Consider the following 20,264-nt stretch of genomic DNA (forward strand, 5'->3'; position numbering starts at 1 on the left):
AGCTTACATGGGTGCCACCTGGACTTAACGAGAGGTACAAGGCGAGATGTTCTGGCTGGCAAAGGGGCACGGCTGGTAGCAGGTTCTTTTGGGCCGAAGGTCACGGTACAAAGGGATTAGGCAGAAGGATTGTCAGACAGGCTGGGTCGAGGCAGGCGGATATCAGAATCGTCAGGCAGGCAAGGGTCAAAACCGGGTAGTCAATAAAGGGGTTAAGCAGGAGAGTTGTCGTAGGCAGGCACAGGTCAGGATACAGATTGTCAGATTGTCAGGAAGCCGGCTGGGTCAAACACGAATAATCAAATCAGAGTTCAAAGACAGACGCACAAGGCTCTATCACGGGCCATGTCAGTACACTGAATGGCCCTTATATAGCATTTCAAACTTCGTGCCAAAAACGTGCAAAAACTGCGCCTTTAAGCGGCGCACAGGCGCGCCGCTCACGTCCTAAGACAACATGGCGCCGGCATTAAGGACCATGCGGGACGACCCCGCCGCACAGGTATCTTTCTTACAGTCAATACATTGGTACATGCAGCACCCAGAATGGGAGGTTTTCCACACTTCCCCTATGGAACGTGGGGTTCCGGAGCTATCGGTACAGGCTGAAAATGACATGTCAAAACACTAATTACACACTATTTCTGATGTACAATGAACACAAACGTGCAACAAACACATACTAAAGGTTCAGTGGGTTATCCTGAACAATACATGAGTATCTGATGATCATACTGATAGATACATGGGTTTCAGTGGGATGTACTGAGAGATAATTGGGGTTCTGTGGGTTATACTGAACAATACATGAGTATCTGATGATTATACTGATAGATACATAGATTCCAGTGGGTTATACTGAGAGATAATTGGGATTCTGTGGGTTATATTGAACAATACATGAGTATCTGAAGATTATACTGATAGATACATGGGTTTAAGTGGGGTGTACTGAGAGATAATTGGGGTTCTGTGGGTTATACTGAACAATACATGAGTTTCTGATGATTATACTGATAGATACATGGGTTTCATTGGGTTATACTGAGAGATAATTTGGGTTCCGTGGGTTATACTGAACAGTACATGAGTTTCTGATGATTATACTGATAGATACAAGGGGTTTCTTGCATTATGCATAAAGGTACATGGGTCCTCTTGGATCATGAGTTCCTTTGGACTTACCACACTTTCTCTCTGGGATACACAAGGTTGAGTATGAGCGGTGCAGAACAGAGCCCTGTGGACACATGCAGCCCTCTGTAAGGCCAGTGCAGGATTCTGTGTCACTTACATCAATCTCATTATTCTGACAGCTCCGTGGAACATCACACACAGGCAAACAAGGCTGGTACTGAAGGGATTCTGGGCACTGTAAATCTGCAAGTGGGACAAAGTATTGTTAACATATGATACTCAGAGGAGGGATAAATTAAACCATGTGCATTTTTCACTGGTTCAACTGCTATCTTCACTTTTATTGGGTATATAAAGGCATCAGTTCTGGGTATTTGTGAGAGTTAACATTTGGCTGTATGAATTTATCAGCTTATAGCATGTGGGAATATTAGCAATTGGGTATATAAAGGTAATAACTTGGGGTATGTGGGAGTATTAGTCATTGGGTATATGAAGGTACCAGTTTGGGGTACATGGGAATATTAGGCATTGGGTATATGAAGTTAATAGCTTGGGGTATGTTAGAGAATAAGCCATTGGGTATATGATGGTACCAGCCTAGGGCATGTGGGAGTATTAGCCATTGGGTATATGATGGTACCAGCATGGGGCATGTGGGGGTATTAGCACTAAGTAGGAGAGACTGTTGGTACAAAACACTTACACGGGACACGTTACTCACAGCAATAGTCTGAGCTTCTCCACTGAATACAGACATTGAATTTATTGCACATGGAGACATAGGCAGTCACAACTTTGCATGGATCTTCAATGTATTCCAGGTCCTGTACCCACAAGTTATAGAAAGTTTCGGGAGACACCTGCAAGAGACATGGGGGACTAGTTATATACAGATCTGACAGCCTTGGTGGGTAAGCCTTGACGTTTGGGAATCTGTGATGCCATGTGCACTGTTGGAATCCTATGACCCATGCCCTCAGTAAGTGCATCCCTCCAATGAGAATACACATCACTAAACAGAACCCGCAGTGACACACACACACGATGGAGAGTTTTTTATGGCAGTAACATATGGCACCCACCAATGTGCAAAACTAAATCACTAGCCCCCTTCCCAGGTCTTTTATTTAAAGGAGAAGGAAAGGTTAAAACTAAGTAAGCCTTATCAGAAAGGTCGATTTAAATATACCAGTAAATCCCCAAAGTAATGTTGCTCTGAGTCCCCTGTCAAAAGAAACACTGCATTTCTTTCCTTCTATTGTGTACACATGGGCTTCTGTATCAGACTTCCTGCCTTCAGCTTAAACCTCATTGCCCTGGGCAAGGGCATGCTCAGTTTGCTTCTCTCCCCCCCCCTCCCCTCCCTTCTCTACTGTAATCTGAGCCCAGAGCATGGAGAGACTCAGGCAGGAAGTGATGTCACACCACATTAATACTGCAGCTCCTATCCTAAACAAACAGAGAGTTTCTAGAGCTTTTTACTCAGGTATGGTAAAATATTCTACAGAATAAATATAGCATTCTAGCTTGCACTATTGCAGCTAATCTATTGGCAATAAAATGCCTCCGTAGCTTTCCTTCTCCTTTAAGTTACTTTGGGTTGGTACTTTCCCTCAGGATATTGGCACAGGAGAGGCCCTGGTGCCAGTAGGCAGCACAGTGTAGAAACTGGTCCATAAAAGTCCTTAGTGCCAGTCCATGTCCTGATACTGTGTACAAAGCCTCATACATACATAAGGGTGGCAGCTGCTGAATGTCTGGTTCTGAATCATTTCCATGCACTCGGCACAGTCCTGGGTGGTGCAGTTGGCATCTTTGTGTCGTTCCTTGCCAACGTATTTGACAGTGTAGGGCACCATCCAGCTGTCCAGGAACTCCACAGAGTCCTCTTGTTTGCTCAGGACTCGACCGTTGGGCATAATGAGATCATTTGTGCTGTTGCCATCGCACAGACCTATGGGCACACAATGCACAACATGTTACATGGCACAGGCTTGCGGGCACACAATGCACACCTATTACATGACACAGGCCTGTGCGCACACAATGCACAACATTTTACACAATGACTAATGGCTATGTAACCACCAAACCCTCAGGGGGTACTACACATTGTGTTACATTTGCTCACATTAAATATGTAATCCTACAATAAGTCCATTTCCATGGAAGTATTCTTTTTATCCTTGGATATGGGGGTAGGAAGCAGAAATTACATTGATGTGATAGAAAAGTAAAAGGTGGAAGGGGCAAGAGTGTGGAGCTGTCGAATACAGGGAACACAAGGCACTTGTTCCTTTAATGAAGGCCACTGGGACGTGAGCTGTTTAGTCTAGAGAGCAGGGCTGTGATGATTGCGTGTTGTATCTGCTGCTGGAGGGAGTTTCTCATTCCACTGCACAAGCACAACCACCGCATCATGCCCTCTGACAATTTGCAGCCCCACATTACATTTACCTTTTGGGCATTTGCTAATCTGCTTTCAGTGTGGGGAAGGTGAATGTGATAAGTGGCAGAAAGTCTCTTGTGGATTGTGGAGGTGCCAGTGGGGTGTGAGGCCGAGTGCGCTATTTTAAGGGGGCCACATATACTAACACTTTACTAACTGCTCTGCCCCCAACAGGCTGAATTGGTCAGCACCCTGCTCATACTCCCCCTCTAACTCTGACCTCTGCACCCTAAAGTGCTCTGCACCATATTCTTCCTACCCAATGTATTTACAGCTTCTATATATCAGACAGTAACAGAGGGCCCCCATTTACTAGACTGATGTGGATATACTCTGTGAAGGAGTCTACATTACTTTTGCCTGTTCCATCATGTTCAAGGAACACAGTATTCTAGGGGAGACTCTGTCCAAATAGTCCCTTGCCTGGAATGTACCCCAGCTCAGTAGAGATGCCCTGCCCAGGGCAGAAGGGAGCAGGCAAGAAACAAACAGAAGTGCGCGTCAGAGAGTCTGAGTGCCAGTGAAAGCTGAGCCCAAGCAATGTGGTTACTGGATCCCAGGCGGACACGAGCCAAACAGGCACAGCATAGTTCTCTCTGGATCTCACTTTGCTTTATAAGTGTCTGATGTTTAGTAAATTCAGAAACGGAGGAGGTGACATTTATCTGACATTTATACGTATGTATGCCAATCACATGCTAATTTGGGTGAAATCCTGGGAGATACACCTGGCGCTGCTGTGGGATTGTGTTGGGATAGTTAGAAAGTTTCAGTGCTCGAGTAAAGGTTCTGTTCCTGCACACTAAATACCAGCCTAAATATAAACTGCAAGCTAATGTTTCCAATCAAATCTGGCCCAATGTTCTACTGCGCCGATTTACAGGAAAGGTCACAGGATGGATCCTTTGCTTCTGTTTTGCTTTATTAAAGGAATATTCTTGCGTTACTATAACAAATCTGGATATGACACAGACTAGAAAAGATCTCAGTACTTACCACACAGACCCATACTGTAGATGGAAATTTATTGGTGGAGTTGGATTCAATGATCATCAGGCCGCTGCTGTGAAACCACTGAATTTTAACATTTCCAGGAGTGTCAATCAAATACATGCTTCCCGTGTCCACTATTTTGTAGCCGTATTTCCTAACCATGGGCCCTGCATATCTGGAATTCACTGCCACCTGAAGGGTTAATAAGGCTGGTTATTTCAGTCAGTCAGGTTGAATGGATGGAAACTGAGCTGGGGGTCTGTAGATAGGGCTGGGGTTGAAGGGCAAATGGGTGAGAACATCAACTGCTTTCTAGAGGCATGAGAAACAAACCAGTAATAATCATCATCAGTTTATATGCCAGTTGCTCCCCTTCCTTGTAGACTGTAAGCTCTTGTGAGTATGGTGCAGTCGCAGGCCAGTGTGTAAAATAGGGCCACGCCAATGCCCATTTGAACCCCAGAGCAGCAAAAGAACAAAGTAACCCTTGTGCCCAATGCATGTGAGGAGCTGGTGTTCTGGTTGTGACTGGTTCTATGGAGCCCATGTAACTAGTAACCAGCTCTGTAAGAGCTAACAGTGGGATTGGATGGTGACTATAACAAACCTGCTGTGGGGACAATAAGGCATAAAGAAATTCTACTGTACATGAATCTGCCTTTATTGTCGAGTGTGTATTTGCACAATATGTATTTGTACCAGTCCCTGAAGGAGACACAGAGACAATGGTTTCTATTGATAGTGTTTCTGGCAAGAGTTGCAGTTCAGCGGTGTCTGGCCATCTGCAAACACAAATCATATTGCTGTGACACCAGCGCTTATTTATTGCCCCTTCAGTTCTTCTCTGGCTCAGGGGGCAAGTCATGTTGCTGACACATGGGCAAGTGCAAATCTGCCTGAAGGTTCTAGAACAGGTGAGAGTATTGGACTTATTGGAAAGCTGGGGCAGGACTTGGCAGGGGATTCGAGTCCAGGCTTTTCCACTCTGGAATGTATGAGGATTATATGAAAGGGGAGCTAAATGCTGTTTGGTACAATACAGTAGTGCAAGTTGTCAGCTCGTGAGGATGAAAAGAACAATCAGGCATTACTAATTGTGTAGCCTCACCCTACAGCTGCCCATCAGCACCGTGTCCTCTCCATAAGAATATGCTCATTATTAGCTTAAGGCTCATGCTCATGCCTTGTCCATTCTTAGCATTCTGCCATCCCCAAGAAAGTGCATGTGCCATTCGCACTAACAATCATTACTGTATTCTTGGCTGACTTAAAGGGACAGTAACTTGAATATATTTAAGAATGCCTGGCATTAGAACACTGATTGGTCTGTAAGGGGAAAATGCCCCCCCAAAATAATAAGAGTAATTACTAGCCAAAGCAACTCAAGTTGGGGTGAAACTAAAGGAGGGACTTGGTGTTCCAAGACTTCTGTCCACCCTAGTGGAGCTTGGTTCATTTGTGGCATGAGCTGACATACCTCTGGTTGCCAGTCTGAAAGGTTGGCAGTAGTGATGGGCAAATTTATTCGCCAGACGCGATTTTGCAGCGAACTTGGGTGATTTGCCGCCGGAAAAAAAAATGTAGCTGGCGTCCATTATTAATATATTAAAATAACGTTTTTTTGTTGTTGTTTTACGAATTTTTCGCCGTTTCAGGAATTTTGCGGGAAATTCGCAAATTTTTCGGCAAAGCGAAACGTCGCAAAGTCGCCCATCACTAGTTGGCAGTGAGGTCTGAAAGCCTATACATCTTATTGTAGAGATGCGGGGCACCAAACAATAAAGTTCCCTGTACATGACCCAAGACTGATACCCCTCTTTCAAGTGAATAGTGAGGATAAATGTAACTTAGAGGCAAATAAGTCTCTGTAAAACTCTACCAGCATCTTTTTTAACTCATCTGGGTCAGAGTGGAGTGTCCCTTGTTTGTCTTTCAGTGCTGGTATAGGGGGAGGGGAGGTATGCACCTTGGCCAGGTGTGCCAACATGCCACCAGCTTTCTCCCCATTTTCACATACATTTACTTTAGAAAAAGTGTGTTTGGCTTGAGCTTTTTGCTTGAGGTGTACAGCATTGTGTAGACCATTCCTGCCGCTCGGAGCCTGTTCTTGCCACTCTGGAATCCAGCCCGTTGCTTTTGCACCTCCATGGAGTAATCCGTTTAGATAGATATGTTTGACACTTGCTATTTCAACTGACCCTTTGCTCTGGCTAACGACAGGATCCTTGGCTTGGCGATCAGCGGTCTTGGGGTGGCAGCTTGTGGGGCTTGCCTCGTGGGGACCCTATGAGCTCTCTCGATGGTAAACATGTTGGAGAGTTGTGCTGCCCCGATGGAGTCGTTCAGTCATGTTTCCAAGAATGTTTCAGGCACATTACCCTCCGCTGACTCAGGGAACCCCACAAACCTCAAGTTGTTGCGTCACAGTCGGTTCTCCAAGTCGTCCGACTTACGTTGGCAGCCTGTGAGCAGCTTGTGCACCTCCAGGTACTGTTCTGGTATGTCGCGGTAATTATCCTCCAGGTTACTCACACGCACTTCCACCTCAATTGTTCGCTCCCTGAGCTTTTGTAAGTCGCCCTTAGTTATAGATAGGTCAACATGGATTTCCTCAGTCTTTGATTGTATCAGGGCTATACAGGAGGTATTTGCTGCACGTATCTCTGCCATCATATCATGCAGTGTGGGGTCTGCTGGTAGTGAAGCTGGATCTCGCACTTGTGAGATTAGTGCCGGAGTCTCTGTATCTTCAGTGCCTGCTGGCAGGCTGGGATTGCTCTCTGCGTGGTCTGAGAAGCCGCCATCTTAGGAGGCTTTCCGGGCAAATTTTTCCAACCGGGCTGCAAGTTCTGGTGCTCGCTTTTGTGCTCTGGAGTGCCCCATTAGATGTCTCTATGGTAGGGGTCGCCAAGAGGGTATTTCTGTTTTTTAGGTGATTTGCAGATGTATCAGGATACTTGTGAGGTTTCTTTGCGGAGCTCCTGAAAGTGCATGCATTCACATCAGTGGTCAGACCCTCCCCCCATGCAATATCTTTTTATACAGACCTACATTGTGTGAGGGGTAAAGGTTTCCTTTAATGAATCCAGTATAGCTGATATGAGCCCCACTAAACAGGTCAGTAAAGTAATCTTTATGGTAACACAGAATGGGGATACATTACCCTGCCTGCCTGGGCACATTTGGACACCTGGACAGTAATGGATTCATCTTCTGTCAGGCTGAGGATATAAGAAGCTTCTTTAAATAGAGCCATGTAGCTGCAATCAAATGTGACGAAGCTCAGGTCGGAGAAGATGGAGCAGCGACCTGTGAAGGCGTACATAGTGAATATAGTTTATATCATTACAAAGTCAATGAGAACTCATTTCAGGTGTAATGAGATCACAATAAGGTGTAATGCGATCACTATACGGTGTAATGAGATCACTATAAGGTGTAATGAGATCCCTATAAGGTGTAATGAGATCAGGGGCTTATAGTCAGATATTCCCTTTCTATTGGTGAGAGGTACATCAGGTTCATTTTCAGCAATGTTATGAAATTGGTACCATAAAGCATTTCTGCTGAAATTAACCATATTTTATTGCAGGTTTTATAAGGCTTCAGTCACCCGGACAAACCCAATTAAGTCATTGTGCTGAACACCTACATGTGCACCTCCATTTGGGGCAGCACTTGTCGCCATTGATCCGCACAGCCAATCCCAGGAGTCCGCAGCCCGATTGAGTTGCAGTATAAGGGCAGTACTGTGACTTGTTCACTTGGATGAGCTGCCCGTCCACACAGATGTGTTTAATGGAGTCCAATACACAGAGGTAGCAGTGATTGCCATGGTCGCATAGCGGATGGACTGTAGGTGGTGGTTGACAGAAATACAGGCTTTGGTGTCCCTGAAACTTTATCTCTTGTTATTATTATTGCTGGTGTCAATGTCTCCTCAGTTACTAGCCCAGCAGCCGGTGATCCTTTTGGTGTTGGCTGAAGAGGGGCTAATGTTTCAGAAACAGTGACTGATGGAGTGCCTGGCTGAGAAACAGAACTGAGCTGACCTGTTGTTTTATAGGCATCTGCCGATGACAGCTCTTTCAATCCAGATGTGACTCTCATCAATGTAAATAAAGGTTCCTCTTTGTCCTTAGATGGCAATTGAGTTGTTAGAAATGTTGTTGGTGTTTCTCTGGCCATAGAGGAGGCAGTCATAGTGCTAAACTGGCCAACTAGGTGAATTGGTTCACTGACCGTAGTCACTAAGACGAGGCTGGGAGATGTTGCAAAGGATTCCAATATCACTTCCTTTATTCCTGTGCTTTGCAATGGAGAAGAGACAGCTGAGTAAGCTTGGCATAATGAGCTAGTAAAAGCAGAGCGTTGACTAGTTAACTGTGTTATCCTGATGATATCTGCTGAAAGGCTGGCTGAGCTTGGGTGGGATACTGTTGCACTGGGTTGGGTGATTGCTGTTGATTCAGTAACATTTTTAGTAGACCATGCTGTTGATGGCTTTATTGATGTTGGCTGTAGCAGTGCTGTTTGCGCTGAGTTGAAATAGACAGTGGCCGGTGATGTCCCAATTGAAGATTCTGTACATCTAGAAGGAGTTGTTGCATTCCTTAGTTCTCGAACTGTAGTTTGAATATCAGAGGGCCCGGTGGTTCCTGTTAAATCTTTAAGTTTTTTAGTTAAATCTCTCGTTTTTGACACCGGCGTCCGTTTTTGATGCCGGCATCCATTTTTTCTACGCCGGCGTCCGTTTTTTTCGACGCTGGCATCAAATTTTTTTGATGCCGGCGAATTTTCGCCAGCGAATTTTCGTGGGCGTTTTGCCAATTTATTCGCCAGCGGTGAATCGCGCAAATTTCCCACAAATTCACTTAAGTACAGTATATTTTGGCATTGCTGATGGAAGGGAGAAGGCTGTATCTTGTAGGGCTGTTGTCCTGCTTATCTCTCTGCTGGTGGCGGAAGCTGGGGATGTGCTAACATTAGTGCATGGCAATGGTGTGACAAGCTTGGTGGTGTATGATGTTGTTGATGCTACTGGCGATGTACCTAAGGAGACAGGAACTGCTGAAGAAGAAAGAAAACTAAGTTTGGTTGATATTGTAGGAACATGCAGTGTAGTGATCAGTAAGTGCAATGGGGTTGATGTGCGGGTACTTATTGTCATTGCAGATGTGGTATTTATTGTAGATATATGAGGCGGCTCTCTGCTTGCTAGAACTGTAACAGCAGATGTGCTTAATCTTTCTAAGGTTGATATGGAAGTAAATGTGGGTTCCTTGGTAGGAACGAGTGTTGTTCTTTCACTGGTGAGCATTCCCGTAACTAGAGGAGAAGTTAATGTTCTTGTGGCATTTGTTGAAATGGAAAACACTGTTCCTTCCAGTAGAATCGACTTTGGCTTGGCTGTTGGAAGGGAGAATGATGTTCCTAGAGGTGCTTGTCCCTTCTGTCTCCATGCTACTGACACTCAGTGTTAGTGCCAGGGACTTGGTTTCACTGATGGCTGGGGCAGATGAGACTAGGGGCAATGTCACCGGCTCTGAAGGTTGTTCAGTTAATGGAAGGGGGATTTCTGAGGAAGGAACAGAAGTTGTTTCACTTTTAGCCTCTGAAATACTCGGTATATGCACTGTAGTGATTGTGCTGAGATTCTGCTGGGGGGCTGTTGAAGCTGGGGTGGTCATTCCCCCAGTAATAAAGGAATAGGCAGTAGCAGGTTCTCCTGAGACCCGAGTGATACAATACTATCACTATTACAACATTCTGAATGATGAAAAGGAGAAGTCACTGTGCCAATCTAAAGGGCAGCACCCGAGTGACATGAGACGGCTGCAGCAGATGGACTATTTAAGTATCACCAAAAAGCAACATCAATGCAAAGTCCCTGGTGGCTGTTGATGGGTGGAGGATTATGAGATATCAGAATTATAGGATTTCATACAATTCTTGCATGTGTGACTCTTGCCCTTGGAGCAGCCAAACATGGGGCAGAAATTATTTACTGGTTTGTTGTTGATGTTGCTAAACGTTACCAATGAAGAAGAATCTTTGTTGTGTCTGTCCACAAACACCATTTCCCAGAAGGCTTGTGTGTAATACAGTGTGTGCCCTGCTTTATGGCAAATACCGGTAAATGGCAAATACAGCTTTGGTGGATTAATGGGGCAATCCCTACAGGGGAAGGATATACAGCAGAAAGTACCTGCAAAGGAAGGAAAACAGTAGGGGATTGCCTACAGGGGAAGGATATAAAGCAGGAAGCAGCTGCAAAGGAAGGAAAATCAGTGGGGAATCCTTACAGGGGAAGGAAACAAAGCAGGAAATAACTGCAAGGGAAGGAGAAACAGTGGGGAATCCCTACATAGGAAGGATATACAGCAGCAAATAACTGCAAGGGAAGGAAAAACAGTGGGGGATCCCTACAGGAGATGGATATACAGCAGGAAGTAGCTGCAAGGGAAGGAAAACAGTGGGGAATCCCTACAGGGTAAGGATATACAGCCGGAAGTAGCTGCAATGGAAGGAAGAACAGTGAGGAATCCCTATAGGGAAAGTATATACTACAGGAAGTACCTGCAGGGGAAGGAAGTACAACAGAAAATAGCTGCAGGGGAAGGACAGAGTTAAAACAAATAAGAAACTTACTTTGGGACATCCCGACATTATTCCCCCAGTGGATCTCGACAGGTCCGGAAGCAGGCACTTCCACAAGAATCATAGCGCCACTCACAGATTGGGCGATATGATTTTGACTCTATAAACATGAAGATTCTGTTAGTTTGGAGTGTCAGTGAGAGTAAAATGAAGGTGAATTTATGTCGGGCAATGTCCCAGCTGCTTGGAATAAAAGGAGTCATATGGGTAAATTATGCTCCTACTGAATGTAATGAAATTAACCTGTTTTGCCACTCACGTCCTGGTACAGAGGTACCCACAATGCCATGTGCCATATTAACTCTGAAGCACCAGGTGCATTGTGCTCCCTTTCATAGGTGTCTACACTCTAATACAGGTGCAATATCGACTGTGTAACTGTGATAAGTCCACAAAGGGGTCTGCACCCTAACTTCCAACAGAGAGAGAGCATGGCTAATAGGTGCGACACACACTAAAAAATGGGATTGTATGTGGGTGGGTGACATTCAGGATCCCCAGGCACCTGTATGTTGCTATGTATCCATAGCTGAGGGGATACAACCCGGGAGCGACCTGTATTGGGATGCCAGGCGTGACAGTGATCATGCCTCATTGCTTTGCACCTGTCACAAGGCAACAATTCAGGGGCTGGGGGGCCAATGCAGGGGGGAAATCTGTAAGAAAGGCTCAGATGTGACAACACAGGGGAAAGGAAGGATTATTTATGACGACAGATTACTGGGAAGCCAGAGGAAATATGTGCTTAGCACAACAAGCCCAAAATAGAAATCCATCTTCATCATGTCAGAGGGAGAGATGTGCCCCTCCATCATGGAACATAATATATAGCATAAAGCATGTTTCTAGCACAGCAACATCTGCTCCTATAAGGGAAACAGCCCTATTTATATATTTGAAGCATTAACCTCATTTAACTAATTTAAACAAGGAATCGCGTAGCCGTAGCAGTAATATTTGGGCACATTAGTGAAATGATCTGCCACTTGGTCTATGTAAATTTTAAAACGGGCCGGACTTTGGACATGCCTGTACTACATAGTAACATAGTAAGTTAGGTTAAAAAAGTCTCAAGTCCATCAAGTTAAAACTTTTAACTTTATTTGAACCTGCCTAACTGCTAGTTGATACTACTGACTGGTATTTAGGTGCATGCACAGTTTACTACGGCCAATGGCATGGTTTATACTTTGGATGTTTGGTGTAAAATCTGAATTTCTGCTGTTAGTTACAGATCCCCCAATGAGAATTAATTGTTTAACAGTGCCTCTACTGCAGGTTCTGCCCCTTGGTGGTCAGTCACACTAAATGGGTGACAGGGGCATTGCTGAGCACTTGGTACGGGAATAAAAATCCCATGTCGGGTGCAGAGCTTAGTATCAGTGGGTGGCAGCCTTGTCCTATTGGGGAACCAGCATTGCACAGAGGGTACAAGGAAAGGAATTCAGTAGTTTCAGAGCTTGGCCTTCCTGTGGTGGGTAATTACTGTAGCTAAAAATACTGTGCCATTTGTTTTTGGAAAATTGACACCAGTCCCAGGGTGCACGGAAAGTCAGATTAGGCTTTTGCTGACTATTGGAAATGCCTTGCCTGGCACTTCAGCAAAGCCAGACTGTAAGTGAGGAGTTGGGAACGTCAGGGAGAGAAGAATGGGGCTAGGAAAGGTCTCATGTCACTGGCTCTGACGCACAGGAACAAAGAAACAAACACTGGCATTTCAGATGCTTGGGCAAATGCTGTCACACCAACATGAAGGGCCGAGGCCCAGGGCACTCATCCTTTCCACCAGCCCCACAGCTCTTGCTGCATCTCTTCACTTTGTGCTCGGAGGGACACCCCAATTAAACTGGATTCTAGGCCACTGGGACTACAAGGGGCATCTTTCTTTGGGATGAAAAATGTGCTGTGAGCTTGCTGGGACCAGATTCCTACCCCTTAGGCTCACAGTGTCATGAAACCCCTCCCTCCACACCTTGCTCTATTATGAAGTGATGGATTCTGCTTTCCATAGTGGGTGAGGTACATATTTTCTGAAAAGCAGGGGGGTTTCAAGTCCCAGAAACCATCACTTCCCAATGAGAAACGGTGAGGGAGGGGGTTGCATTACATTGTGAGTGTGAGGAGGGTTATGTCATAGTAGGAGAGTTTAGGGAAGGGGACCCAGAGAATAAGAGACACTGCCTTTGTAAGGTACTTAAGATCAGTGCAGCATCTAAGCCTCCATCATGTTCATTTATACAAAGACCAATGAGACTGGAAGTGGGGGTTTATATGGCTGATGCATATATGTGTGTGTATTAGGGTTAGGAACAGCACACTCATCCATTGGGCCTTTCAGAATAACCCACTATTAATGTTATTATAATAAGGAAGGGCTAATGTGTGCTACTAAGGGTATTTAATAAGCACCATTTGCCCACTCACCTGCTAAGCGGAAGAGCGTGGAGAGCTGGAAGGCCACAGAATGATGATATTTGGCAAGGAATACTGCCGATGCCGATAAGCGCACAAAGTGCCTGGGTTTGGCAAAACTCTCAAAGGCGAAATATAAACCAGATTCGGTGCCCTTATTCAAACACAGAAAGATCTTTCACAACTATTAGTTGAGGTCTGACGAGGTCAGAACATACAAAAAATTATAAAAAGGAAAAAGAAACCCCACCAATAGTTGTGGTTATAAAGTTAATAAGGAAAATTCTAATAGGTAATGCACCTTACTTATTTAAGAACAATAATTGATGAGATAATATACTCCAAAATTAATTAAAGTGCTAGTGCCGTTATAATAACATTGACTTTTTCTAAGTACTTTGAAGTGAAAAAAATTGATAAAGCGAGTCAATTCAATTCCTCTGTGAATTAATAATACTCCATAAATTCATCCATAGATAGACAAAAAATTCATTAAATAAAGTGTGGTGCAATAATTTAAAGTGTTAAATCTAAAAAAATGTCATACAGTCATATGCTAAAAAAGGAAAAATAAACAGGAATGATAAAGAAAACATTTCCCCTGTGAACTCCTGATGTTCAGCACCAGTACCCAAAGCAAAAATCTAACTTCTTATCCCACGGGACAGATGGCACTAATTATTTGTCTGCATTTTATTGGTCATACGAACAGCCATCGACCCCTACACACACATCATACCCAGCGCTGGCACTAGTATTAGCAACATTAGTTTACCAGCTGAATGCCCTGAATTAGAGAAAGCTGGGGGGGCAGCTAGGGTAGTTAGAAGCAAATGGGCCCACTGAAACCTGGGCCCACCGGGAGTTTTCCTGGTATCCATGTGGGCCAGTCGACACTGGGGCAGGTTGTGTTTGGGAATCTGTTTGCACAAAAGAGAATAAACAATATGTACCATACCCAGCCAATTACTTTATGGCTCCCTTATAAATACTCACGGCAAAGCCTCGGGGACCGCCAGTCTATGGAAACTCCTTGTTGGCAGCACTGATGTGCGTAGGCAGAAACGCTAGTGCAGAAACACTCACAGTCACCTCCTCGGCTACAGCCACACGTGTCTGACAAGCAGTTGGAGTAATACCATGTGACATCTATCTGCATGGAGCCATGAGAGGAACATGTGGGGTATAAATATCTGTATTTTTCTCCAGCTCATTCCATGTTATCCAGCCACACTTATTCTACCTCCTCTGGGCCCATTAAATACATCTACTATATATGGGGATATTTATATATGGGGAACTCACATTGTGCTCACATGGGCAACAGTCATGTAACTCTTGTAATCAATAAAACTGAGTAGCATGATGGAATAAGCCATTGGTGGGACAAGCACAACTACAACAGTCATTTAACTCTTCTGTTAATCAATAAAACTGAATAGCATGATGGAAGAAGCCATTGGTGGGACAAGCACAACTACAACAGTCATGCAACACTTCTGTTAATCAATACAACTGAATAGCATAATGGAAGAAGCCCCTGGTGGAACAAGTAAAACTAGAAACAATCAGTCAATTACATCAATGCTGAACTGAGCAGCCAATAAGGTCCATCAATAGAGAGCAGCTACAGTTCCCTTACTCACCACTGGGTGGCAGGCCTCAAACACCTCACTCTTCAAGATGGCACATTTCCCAGCATGCAACATATCCATACATATATATTTCCCAGCATGCAGCATATCCAGAGTCGAGTTCTGTACTGCATACTCCATACACTACTTGGTGGGGTGTATATATGCTGCACCATATATACAGCCCACCAAGCAATGTATGGAGTATGCAGCACAGAACTCGACTCTAGGCTCAGTAAATATGAATTAATTAATAACCCATCAGGCATGTCCTGCATTAATCTAACTGTCAGTTCATAGGTCTGGGCATGTACAGTACATAATGAAGAGTGAGGACTATAAATGAATGTACAGAGATCATTTGGGGCAGGGAGGGGCAGTGCTTCACATTCTTTGCCCCATGTATGATCAACACTAATGAACTGCAAACATTTTACCTCCACTCTGCCCAACTGTTTCCGAATTCCTGGGAGCTGGTAAGATCAAAGTTATCGGGGGTCCTCATTTCGTTTACCGTTTTCAGGTCAAAATTCCCACACAGTCCACTGAGCTCACCCTGGAGAGAAAAATGGGGGGGAGGCAATTAGGGTTTTCTAACTGACTGACCCATACCTGTTATTATGCCCAATTAGCAAGTAAGGGACAATAACTACAAATGTGACTTCTGCACATTCCATAGAAACATAAGAATTGTTTCAGTACAGCCATAAAGAGGCCAGAGATCATTCCTGGGCCAAATTATAAGATAACAGAACCTCTGCTGGGACATGGGAATTACAGTACAACAGCGCCACCTGTAGGTATTAAATGGAAAATATCTCCCCTTTATTCTCATATATGGAAAACATCTCCAAACTGTGTGACATGATCTCAGCAGTGATGGGCAAATTTATTCAGCAGGCATGGATTCCCCCATTTCGCCACCTGAAAATTGTTTTGCAAAACTGCTGCAACAATACGCTGGAGAAAAAATTCACTGCGACAAGAAAGTTTTGCATGTAAAAATTATTTTGATGGTCATTGACTTTAATGGATTTGGACCAAAAAAGTCGCTCGTGTAAAAATTGTCCAGCGCATAAAAATTGTTGCGCATAAAAATTATTTTGACACCCAATGACTTTAATGCATTTGGAAAAAAAAGTCACGCATGTAAAAATTGTCGCTCATGTAAAAATTGTTACTCATTAAAATAATTTTAATGCCTGCTGACTTAAATACGTTTCACAAATTTTTCACAGTTCCGCAAATTTTTCGGCGAAACGGGACAGATTTGCCCATCACTAGATTTCAGTCAATTAGGGGGTAATTAGAAAAGGGGGGACACTAACCTGCCAGATATAAATATACATGTATTATTATAACACACACAGCTGATTCCTCAGGGTGATAGGAACCATGATAGTCTGTGTGATATTAAATGTAAATATTATACATGGATTATACATAACTATACCACTGAATTTTGGCAGCCCACAAGTCGTCCTAAAGAACAGCCCTGGAGCAGGTGCCCCTATGCATAGGGTAACACTGAGCCAAAATTAATTTTTGGCACAAAGGCCCTTTGTTCCTGATGTTGAGTGGCCCCTAGATGGATCTACCTGCCACTGTGGGCCAACTTGCAGGTGATTGGTTGTTCTTTGGTCCCAGACAAGAGTAATTTGCTCCGCGGGAAAATGTACAAATGTGAAGAATCCGGCCTGACATATGTGGATGTTCTGCCTCTTTTCCAGGATACTGGCGGAGCTCTGTGGGGTGTGGGGGACAAACATATATGTTGGTTAATGTACAGTTTCATTATTAGCTTTATCATTTTATAATGAAACATTTATATTAATAAGAACCTAATTAATATCAACACAAGTGGCTTTATGGGAAAAGCATGTGCCAGCAGTGCCTCTGGGCACAGTACAGAACAACATTCAGACAGCGGGAGCTGAACATTTATTCTTTTCTCCTATTTGCAGCACTTTCAATATGGGTTGTGGCATTACACAATCAATATGCCCATCAGACCATTAATATTATAGAATATGAACCAATAAGTGGAGCAGTGGCTTCCATACTAATGACTGACAGTTTTCTATAGTCCGGGTCACCTTTTTGCATAAATGAGAAAGTTACCGGGTTGCTGGTGTTGTCATCGAATATGATGGGCGATTGTCCCACATTGATAGAGATCAGCTTGCGGCAGATCCCTGTGTTGTAGCAATTCACGTTTTCTACAATGACTGGTGGGGGATAAACTCTATAACAGCACATAAAGAGTTAAATGGCATGGTGTGAGCAGAACTAGAGGTCCCAGTGGCACACAAGGTACAATGAGTGTTTTTGTGCTGAGAGGCAGAGGCCCACATACCATAACCCTGAGGAAATCCATGCCCACAGGATCCCATATGTGCCACTGTGCCCAGGCTTTGTGCCCACTGACTAGACACAGGTCACTAGAACTTATGCCCCTCTCACTGCCAAACACTTATAGCCGGCCTTCTCTTCTGCCTCCATTATTTACCCACCCAAATCAGCCCTTACCCTTAAATTATGTTCTTTCTGTTACCTCTTCTCTTATTGCCCTTTTTACCCTTCAGCTGCCCCTCTCCCTTGTGCTCTGACTTTGTCCTTTCCCTTAGGCTATGACCACGTGTTGGGGGGGGAGAGATTAGTGTCATTAGGTGGGGTTTTCTCTGTGGCCAAAGCAGAATCCAAGGCCTGAGTTGAGGGATTGGGTAACTGGAAATAATATTCCAAATTGAACAGCTGCTGCCTCCTTTGCCATGGGAAAAATAAAGCAACTATACATACAGAATCCCTGGCACTGGTATGTTCTTACCTTTACCAGGTGAACTTTACAGGTGCCCACAAAATCAAAAGGCAGCCCATCAAAGGTCCTGTAATGGCGGGCCCCATAGGTGGTGCACATGGAGGGACAGGGGTGGAAGGTGCACTGGAAGGATCTATGTTGGCAAGCACTACATGAAAGGTGACACATATCTGATTAATACAACATGTAACATAAGGGATAAAGCCCAAGGCAGCATGATGCCACAGAAGCACCACAAACAATTCTTGTCATACGCTGTTCACTGAAAAGGGAAAGGCATAGCGGCATCAGTTCAGTTGTGGGTTTTCCACTGAAGTGACAGGAATGTGGCAGTTGCTGGTGCCATCAGTAGGAGCCTTTCTGTAAGGCCAGCATTAGATCTCTCCTATCTACAGTCTCCTGCCATAGTCAGACCTAAGGAAGCCCATGTTGGGATTTGACTTAATACAGAGGAGAGAAATTAGAATTCTACAGAGAGGGCTCAATGTCTGCAGCCTTTGCAGCAATGGCAATAATCAAATGGGCTCTTTGTGGCTGCCTGCATGTGCCCCTTAGTGGCACCCTACGGCAGCTGTTAATACAGTATGTACAGTATGTACAGTACATGGTTTGGGATCAAAGGTGAAAATGAACAACATTGACCCATTAACACGCACTCACCCTTTGGGGCAGACACATCCTGAAATACAAGGTCGATGGGCCGGCACTGTTAGATTAAGAAGCTGGTTCTCACAGGTCCATTCCTGGCTCAGTTTAGCATCAAGTTCTGGATGGCTGCAGTTATAACAGATCTGCCTGGCGGGATACGCTTGTGCTGGGAGAGAAGAGTTGGCATGAGCTCTTGGCATGAGGCATGTGGCAGGTAAGTAGGGTTGCCACTTGGCAGGTATTTTAGATTTTTAAAAATGATGGCTGATCCCAATGTTATTAATAGGGAAAAAAGATAAATAAATAGGGAGGCCGGTATTTTTTTCCAGAAAAGGTGGCAACCCTAAAGGTAAGACGTGTGTGTGTATGTGTGTGTGTGAGAGTGTGTGTGTGTGTGAGAGAGAGTGTGTGTGTATGTATATATGTGTATAAGTATGAGTGAATATGTGGCACTGGCCTTACACACAGTGCTGCTCTCACAGTTCATGATCCCATCCTTACAGTAGCTGAAAGAATTATTACACAGAAAAAGGAAATCATTTAAAAAATTTGGATTATTTGGATAAAATGGAGTCTATGGGAGATGATCTTTCTGTAATTCAGAGCTTTCTGGAAAAAAGGTTTCCGGATAACAGATCCCATACATACCTACATGACATATATACAGATATAAAGCACAATACTAACACACAAGTGACTCCACTCCAGCCCTTGGGGGTCCCCATCTTGGAAAGGAGCTTCTAACTGAACAGCACTAATTTGAATGGTAAGGATGAGCAGAACTGAGTGTGCACTCAAACTGAACCTTCTGTAATGACTCCTGCTCTTTTGTCAGACAATCCCCATCTCTGCTTAGTGGGGTCAGTCTGTTTACATGCAAGGGGGTAACAGGTTCAAGCAACCATGTGCTATGCATATAAACATTATTATTTAATCAGTAGTTTATACACATATAAGCGTAGTGTAGATAGTCCAACTGTCTCTCAGGTGCTCCGTCCATGCACCTACATATACCAATATAAATTCAAATAGGAGGACAGAAGGACAATATGCAGGATGACTGCCAATTTGCAATTTATTGCTATCCACACGACATGTTTCGGGCGTCACAGGCCCTTGAGGGGCATACATATAGAATATATTTTCAGTTCTTACCATTTGTTGAGGAACGTTATTCTATTCTTTCCAGGATGATAATGAATTCCTTGGAAATAACAGCGGCACTCACTCCTGAATGAATAAAATAAACCCTTCTGTATACAATCTTCCAGCAAACCCACCGTTATTGCTTGAGTTGGCCAACTGGATGAGTTGTACCACCGTTCAAATGATCTGTCTCTCAGCAAGGGCTGCAGTGGAGTTCTCTTACTGTTAGGAAACACTGTGAGCACACATAGACACAAGGGAACAATCAATGTACCTTTCCACACATCTTTCTGACTTTGTATCTAAATAGGTTCCTGGGGGGCAGGCACAGCCTTCTGCACATTCACCGTTAGATGTCTCTGGA

The 20,264-nt window shown here is 44.2% G+C and overlaps 1 pseudogene; it reads right to left on the reverse strand.

Annotated features, from left to right (window-relative positions):
* Positions 1-447: 447 nt before the first annotated feature.
* Positions 448-20,260, reverse strand: LOC121393439 (annotated as a pseudogene).
* Positions 20,261-20,264: the final 4 nt, after the last annotated feature.

This window comes from Xenopus laevis, chromosome 4S (assembly GCF_017654675.1).
Source record: "Xenopus laevis strain J_2021 chromosome 4S, Xenopus_laevis_v10.1, whole genome shotgun sequence".
Classification (NCBI taxonomy): domain Eukaryota; kingdom Metazoa; phylum Chordata; class Amphibia; order Anura; family Pipidae; genus Xenopus; species Xenopus laevis.